Below are 7,811 nucleotides of genomic sequence, written 5' to 3' on the forward strand. Positions count from 1 at the left end.
CAAATTGTTTTAAATGGAGCATCTTCCCATCTTGCTTCCACACTGCTGGGACTTTTCTTTTAAAATCTTAATTCTCTCCTTTTCTGGTTTCTAGGGCTTGAGCGAGAAGAGTCATCCTACTTTTTAGATGTTTATGTTCAACATCCTGAGTTTATTCATAGAGCAACGAGCCTGCCTTTAAAAATCAAGGCCAAATCTAGGTCAAATCTGATAAACATTTTATCCTTTGCTCTGCAGAATCGGAGGGGTCAGGCGCACGATCATGTCACTACAGCTCAATGAGTGACAACACATCAGCTTCACCGCACCAATGGGCCGTGCACGCTGAGCTGCAAGGGTGAGGCCAAACACATTAGCTTGAAATCTCTTTCATTGGGCGTTCAGCAAATGCGTTTTATCTCATATTTGCCAACAGTCACCATTTGAGTCGCATTATTTCAGTTTTTGTGGGCCCAAAGCCTCTTCACAAGCTCTTAGTTTCCTACGCAAGAAAATTTCTTGCAGTATTTAGAAGAAGGGACCAGGAAACATGGCACATCTAGAGCTGGGCCTATAAACCAGGGCTGGGCAGTGCTGGTCTGCCAGTTGGCCTGTTTGGGGGCCCACTGATGCACAGCGGGACTGTCCAGCCTTTATTTCCTTTGAAGAACATCCAGATGCAGAGGGAAACGATGCACGATCCAGCTTTCTCCCAGCAAAAGAGTTGGGATATGGCAAGAGTGCACCCAAGCCACAAATATGTTGATGGTTGGAGAGGAAAAGGGCATTATGGAGCACTTCTATTGCCTGCTGTGGACTCAGTCTTTGAAATCATCTCGTCCTTGAACACTAAAGAGCTGCTCCAGCCCTCACTATGCTTAACCACCAGGCAATGAGCTCAGAAGGCTCCTGAAACTATTTTCAACAGAAAACACATACCCATGCACATGCGTACACACAGGCACACCCAGGCGCTATGGCTATGTTATCCTTTAGAAGCCAATGAGCTGTTTGAAAACGATGCAGACTTCAGGAAAACGTACGATGAAAAAGACATTGTACGCTTGCATCCTGGGATGAAGTTATTCTATAGACATGATTAAATCCTTTCCTATTACTGTAACAAGCAGTAACGTTTAGTGGCAGTTGTAGGCAGTGGTTCAGTTTGAAGCAATGAGCTGCTTCAAGAGAATCGGTGGGACAGACTTGTTAGGAGGCCTCTGAGTCTCCTGTTGCCTTAGTCTGGGCCTAAAATTTAGGGTCTGTAAAAATATGAAAAGAATAAAAATATTCCCACAAATTTTAAGACAAGTGATTGCATGAAGAGCAAACCAGCCTTGTTGATGGGTACAGGAGCTTGCCTTTCTGTAGAACAGCATGTCTTGGTTGTCCTCTTTGCTGCACAATAAAGGTTGCATCCAAACCTATGCTTGAACAGAAATATCTCTGCTGTCTGGGGAGACATCATCATGAAAGGTATTTGAATTCAGGAGTTCTGAAATTGCTGAGTTTCACTGAACTGTGACTGGCCATGGGATTGAAAAGCTACAGGCAGAGGGACAGACAGACATCACCCTTGTGTCCACACACAGCACAATCCCAGTAGTTCTGTCTCCTTCCAAAGGGGGCTGAAAGTTAAAGCTAAACGCCCGCAAAAGTCTAAGTTAAACCTTTAAACTGAAAGAAGGATGTACTGCCTTACAAAATCACTCTCTCTGTCTACCTGGGCTTTGTGTTCATAGAGCTCCCTTATTCATGGAACAGCTCCAAGCGGCAGTGGCTATTCATAGAAGTTGCTTCTACATGAGTCAAACAAGGCAGCATGCGACAGCGCAGACAAAGTCAGAGCAAATAAAATGCAAATAATGAAACTAGATTCATGTGGTTCAGCCCTTTTCCTCTGCTATCATCTTCAGCATCTTTGCGACACCGCTGTGATGGCTGATAAGAAAACAGAGGGTCAAAGTGTCAAGAAAACAGAGGTTGCTTCCTTTGCATCAAATACGAAAAGCAACATCTCCCAGCTTTCTCACGGCTTAGCCCAACCCAGAGAGTGGCTAAACTTTGCTCAGGTGGGACTGAGAGGTGCTGGCTGCAAGGTGGAGGCATCTGCACAGCAACGCATCACACCCATTAGCATGACTCAAAGCCTGGGACACCTCATTTTTCCTGGATGCTCTGCTTTTCTGCATTGAACAAAAGACTATATACCATTTCTTCCACTCCAGGAAACATATGCAGAAACTTGTCAATAATGGTCAATGCACCAGTTATCCCCGACTTATCTGCTGGGGGTGGAAAAGCCCTCTGTGAAAGATCTGCCACCTCTACAAGTAACCTACTGACCATGCAGTTTGCCATGTTCTTGCTATTATAATACGGGGCTCAATGCCCAGGCTTCGTACTGAGAAACAAGTACAAGGTCACAGACTTAAAATTCAAGCTGGTGGAGTCTAAGGATGTAAGCTTGTCGAAAGAGAAACAATCAGGCCTGGGGAGGGAGGGCTTTTTGAGGCAGTTGATTAGACCAACTGATAAACTGTGAGCTCCCAAATGCAACTGCTAAAGGCTACAAGGACAAAAAAAAGACGAACTATGTATGACCCCGAAGTCCTTCAAGAAGACCAATGACAGATGAATCTGAGAACTGAAATTCACAACTGTACTAAATAGTAACCATTATGAATACAATAGAAATACTGCTTTTATGGCACTTCATCTTCTCCCTCAACTCTCCCACCGCAAGGTCCCTCTCTGCTCTACTTTTATGTCTCAGATAATTCATAAAATTACAGTAAACTCAGAGCAATTTTCCCCAGTTTCTCCAGTTTCTTTTTTTATTTAGCATCTTAAAAATGACTTGGCCAAGAACTTGTCATTTTTTCCAGCTATGTTGGTTGGTCTACCAAAGATATTGCTTTGTCTCATTGATATTCAGTGAATTGATCTCCAACACCAGCAGTATCAGATACTGGACTTTACAGAGGGGCAGCAGGATACATTACAGCTTGAATGACCAAACCACTGACCAAAGGAGGAGAAGTCTTCCCCCATATTCTGAAGTCTTCAAAACTATCTGGAAACCTCCAGTCCAATCACACATACAATTTTGGGCTCAGGCTGTATGGTCTAGCCGGAGTTCCGCACGCAGGGGCATCCCAAAGCACTGCAGCTATGAAGAGTATAACATTAGCAACTGTCAGCATCGCCACTACTTAATTACCTAGGTGACCTTCAAATCTGTGTATCTAGAGGCCAAAATCCTTCGTTCTCCTAGGAAACAGAAATCCGTTCTGCAAAGAGAATGGGTTTGCAAAACCAGAAGCAAATCCCACCTCTTCATCAGCACTCTCTCACCTTCTGTTTTCCTTGGCTCACACACACAGATCCACAACCATGCCCAGGTACAAGGTGCTGATCCACTCACATGCACAGAAAGCAAAAACCCTCAAAGCCTAAAGGTGTGTTTTAGGGTGCTTCTCCCAGCAAGGAAGCTGGAGTTTTGTTATGTTCCATTTTTAAATATTTGAGTATCACATAAATACTATAATAGTGCATAAATACATATATAGGAAAAAAAAATCTATAAACTATTGACCCTAATCCTTAAAACTCCGTAAATTAGCTCTTGACTTAAGGAGATCACCTTTGAGCACATCTTGGGCCAAATTCTTTTTGCTTGGTCATCTGCATGGTGGAGGAGATCCATCCTGGCATCTAGCTTCAGTTTCTGAATTAACGGTCTGTATAATGCTTCTTATATAGTCTGTGAAAACTTTTTAGGGCAATTTAGGGATTAAGTTCCTGCTTTAGGAATGAGTTAGTCATTGTCCCCAGCCCTGAGCTCGCTGGGAGCTGTGAGGGGTCATCTGGCAGGTGAGAAGTCACGAGCTAGGAGGCAATGACATTCAAGGCTCTGCTTCTCACTGTTATCTTTGCAGAAAACATTCTGGTGGCTTTTACTCGCTACAAAAGGAAAACCAGCAGGATTCAATTCTACCATTTATTACCTGAAGCAAGTCACTCCTTTGTGTATCTTGCTAATGATGTTTTTAAACCTTTATTGTGAACCCAAAGAGGGCAAAGTAGAGCGAACAACCATAGCATCTGTGACAGAAAAAAATTCCCAAAACTGCCACCCCCCTTTTCTTTTTAATTGGGATTGGTATTGACCTGTTAAGGAGAAATGTGCTTAGGCAAAGTATTGGCATTTTCCAGAAAAATGGTGTCACAGCCTTTCAATTCTTTGAAATTTGCCTTGTCACAAATATTAACAAATGGGTACATATCTTATTAAGAAATACTGATTTCTTAACAACTGCTGTAAAGCAGCCAAAAACCCTTGGAAGAAAAACAGTAACTGCATTTTAAGCTAAGAGAAGTAACTAAATAACAATCACTTTTCCTAAATAAACCAGGAACTGCAGGATTCATAGTAAGATCAGCTCCCCTGTCCCATATATATTTTTACTCATTTCTGATAATATTTCAAAAGCCATCCTTGACTTAACAAGGTGGTAAATACCGAGGCCAATTCGTATTCATATTATATATTGTCACCAATACCTATCCAAAGCATTACACAACTTTTATTAAGTACCCATCACATCTGGCCACTTGAGAAGAGAGTGAGCTTAACAGAACATTTTCAAAAGTGAACTACATCTCATTCTAGGAGGCAGCTGAAAATTTGATTTCCCCCTTTCTCATATTGCATGTGGGTGTGGGAGCGTTTCTGAGCTTCACGTCTTCCGTCTTTGAGGTTCAATTTCTTATTTGCAGTTGTTGTGGCAAAGAAGCACTGAAGAAATGACTTTGATACTTCATTCGCAAGGCCTGAGGTCTGTGGTCATTCTCATCTCTAGCAAGAGACCTTTGCAAATTCAGTATTATCCGTTTCTCTGTTGGGTGCACATTTTCATGGGTCTTGAGGACCAAGGGGCACTAGCCAGCCTGCTATAATTTTCCCTCACGGGGAACTGGTCCACAACACCAGTGTGGGGCCGAAAGGACACAACGGGATGGGAGAAGCCCTGCGTGCACCACTGATGGGCTTGGGCTACACACCTAGGAAGAGATGGATCCCTTCGTGCAGCTCGTATCAGCTCTCATGGGTCAGGAAGGGTTTATAATTAAAATACTTTAACACGGCAGTAACTGAAGTGCCAAAGGGCCAATAGCGACATTAAATCTGGCAGCAACTTCAGCAAGTCTACACTTCCTCAAAGCACAAACTAGATCCGATTTTAGCTTTGCTTTTTGACAGAAAGAAAGAGCCAAATGCAAGATCTGAACGTTGACCCTACATGTTCAACACCTTCTGGGGGAGCTGGAACAGGGGGTGCCTTCAGGACCCTACTGCTTCCAGAGGAAAGCCAGGATTTGAGCATGGAGATTTGACTCTGAGAGGACTTTTGTTTATGGTATGCATTCATTTATCCATCTTCATCAGGGTTTCACCCCTCAGCCCCACCGGGATGGGCGTGAGCCCCCACTGACTTGACTTGAACAGATTCGGGGAGGTGCCATCTCCTCTGAACCACGGTCTGTTCAAATACCAGCGGTTTGTGTTTTCCTGTCTCTAGGTTGTCACGCTGCAGATGACCTAAATTATCTCTCTCTCTTTTTTCTTTTCTCCAGATGGTGAGGTCTGATACGGGCAGGTGTGTCTCAGCAGCCAATTGCCGCGGCACAGGGCACGTGCCCTCAGCCACGAGCGGAGGATCCTCTTTCCATCCTTCACCGCAGGTGCTGCCGACACAGAGCAGGCGCAGGGTCTGTCCCTCTGTGCCGCACACACCTGGATCAGTAAATCCAAGTGACGTTAACCGGGTAACGCTGCAGTTCATCAGCACGTTATCTGTTGGTATTTTCTGTCACGGAGGAGCTGGTGACCTGCTCCAGGGCAGATGCCCACAATAAACAAAATGCCAGTCTTAACATGACCCTCCCCCAAAAAGTATATCTTTTATAAATAAATGCAGTGCACAGAAAAAAACACATATCCTTGCGCCATGTTAAATGGAGCAACCAAAATGAGTTCCTAATTGGAAACTTAAGAAAATAGTAATTGGGGCGATCCTCTTGGTGAGGTAGAGATGGGGAGGTTTGAAACGGCACGTACAAAACCTTCCCTCGCTGGCAAGGAAAACTGTTGCACAAGTTCTCCATAAACATCTTTATCTGCAGTCATTAGCCAGCAATCCTAAACATTGGATGAGTTCTCCCCATCGTTTCACAATGGGTTTTTTTCTGGTTTCTAGGAACTGTTTTCGAGGACTGCCATTCAGCATATGAGAAAAATGTGTGAACACGAAACACAGTCAGTTCTTTTTTCTCTTGGACGTTGCCCCATTACAGAAATATAGAATATCACGTCACCATGTACCCTACTTTTCTCTAACACTTTCCATCCAATACCTATAAGCACATTACAAACGTGCGGGATTTTACTGTGATTTCAAAGATCCCTGCCCAGGGGGAAATGCAGTTTCTGTGCTGAACATAAGGAAAAGATGATTGAAGAGGTAGTGTGAGGAGAGTAAGAGGCATCTTTCTTAATGCACAATACAATGCCTTATAACATGACAATCCTGTCTCTATCTAGTAGTTTGAATTAATCTCTTCCAGACAAATAAAAAAGAGTAAGGAAAGAAAACAGGGCGGAGGAGAAAGTACAAAAAAAGATGGAATAAAGGTGCCATTTTATATCACGGGCCCCAACTCAGTACGTAACCATTTTCTGTGGCAAGGAGCAGGTCAAGCAAATTCCTCATCAACTGGTACTTTCTACAGCTCCACGAAAGCCAAAGGCTGTGGATTTTGCAGCATTTTACAGTATAGCGGGAAATCCCCGCCAGCGCTGCTCCAAATCCCTGAGCGGTGCAGGAATTGCTGTTCGACACGTGGCACCCGATCAGCAAAGGGACAGAAACACAGACTGGATTTTCAGTCCCTACTTCGAGATCTAGCTGCCAAACGGCGTTGCAAAGAAAGACCTCTGGAGATTTCTCATACTTTTTTTGGCTTATTCTCCCGGTATATTCATCTTAACAGAAATCAGCTGTTCTCCTTCTCACTTATACAGCATTTGCAGAAGAGACTTTAGCATCTGGCCTGGCTATTATTAAAAGATGAGAACATCCTGCTCTGTTAGGAGAACACCACTACGGCAATAAAAGGACAAAGATCCTTTGCATCCAGGTTTCCCGAGATCAATCTGGATTATTTGGAGGTTTTTTTCCCTTCTTCCATGGCCTTTCCTTTCTATTTCCTGACATTTGCTAACCGGCCCTGCACACCCCGGAGCAGGGATAAAAATTGTGCTTTCCTGGGAGAAGCTATCTCACAGCATTTGGATGTTACAGCATCATTTTCAGCTACTAAGGACTACTTCTTCCAACTGCGGAAATGAAAAAGTAAACAAGCCGGGGGGGTGAGGGGCTGCCTTAGTGTTTAGGCTCCGACTTTATTTTTAATAGTGCTCTAAAGTCACAGCCTGGAGGAATACAAATGAAGGGGGTGGAAAGGAGAGGTCACTAAGCACTAGACTCCTATAGAGGTGCAACAAGACTTTAAACCCTTGCTGTACCCTGTGTGCCCAAACCCAGAGGCAGGGAAAAACGCAAACCCAAGCCCAAACCCCAACTCAAACCCAGAGGCTGGGGGAAAAGTCACAAATTGCACTTTGCGAGGTTTGGGGTGGACATCAGGAGAAGCATGGGGATGGAATGCCCTGCTGAAGCCCTGGCTCCATCTCCATGCTTGGAAGATATCAAGACTTGCTAGACACAGCCATGTTGAGTGGATCTGGTGGTGGTGGTCCTGCGTCG

Source organism: Gymnogyps californianus, chromosome 3, assembly GCF_018139145.2.
Source record: "Gymnogyps californianus isolate 813 chromosome 3, ASM1813914v2, whole genome shotgun sequence".
In the NCBI taxonomy this organism is placed as follows: Eukaryota; Metazoa; Chordata; class Aves; order Accipitriformes; family Cathartidae; genus Gymnogyps; species Gymnogyps californianus.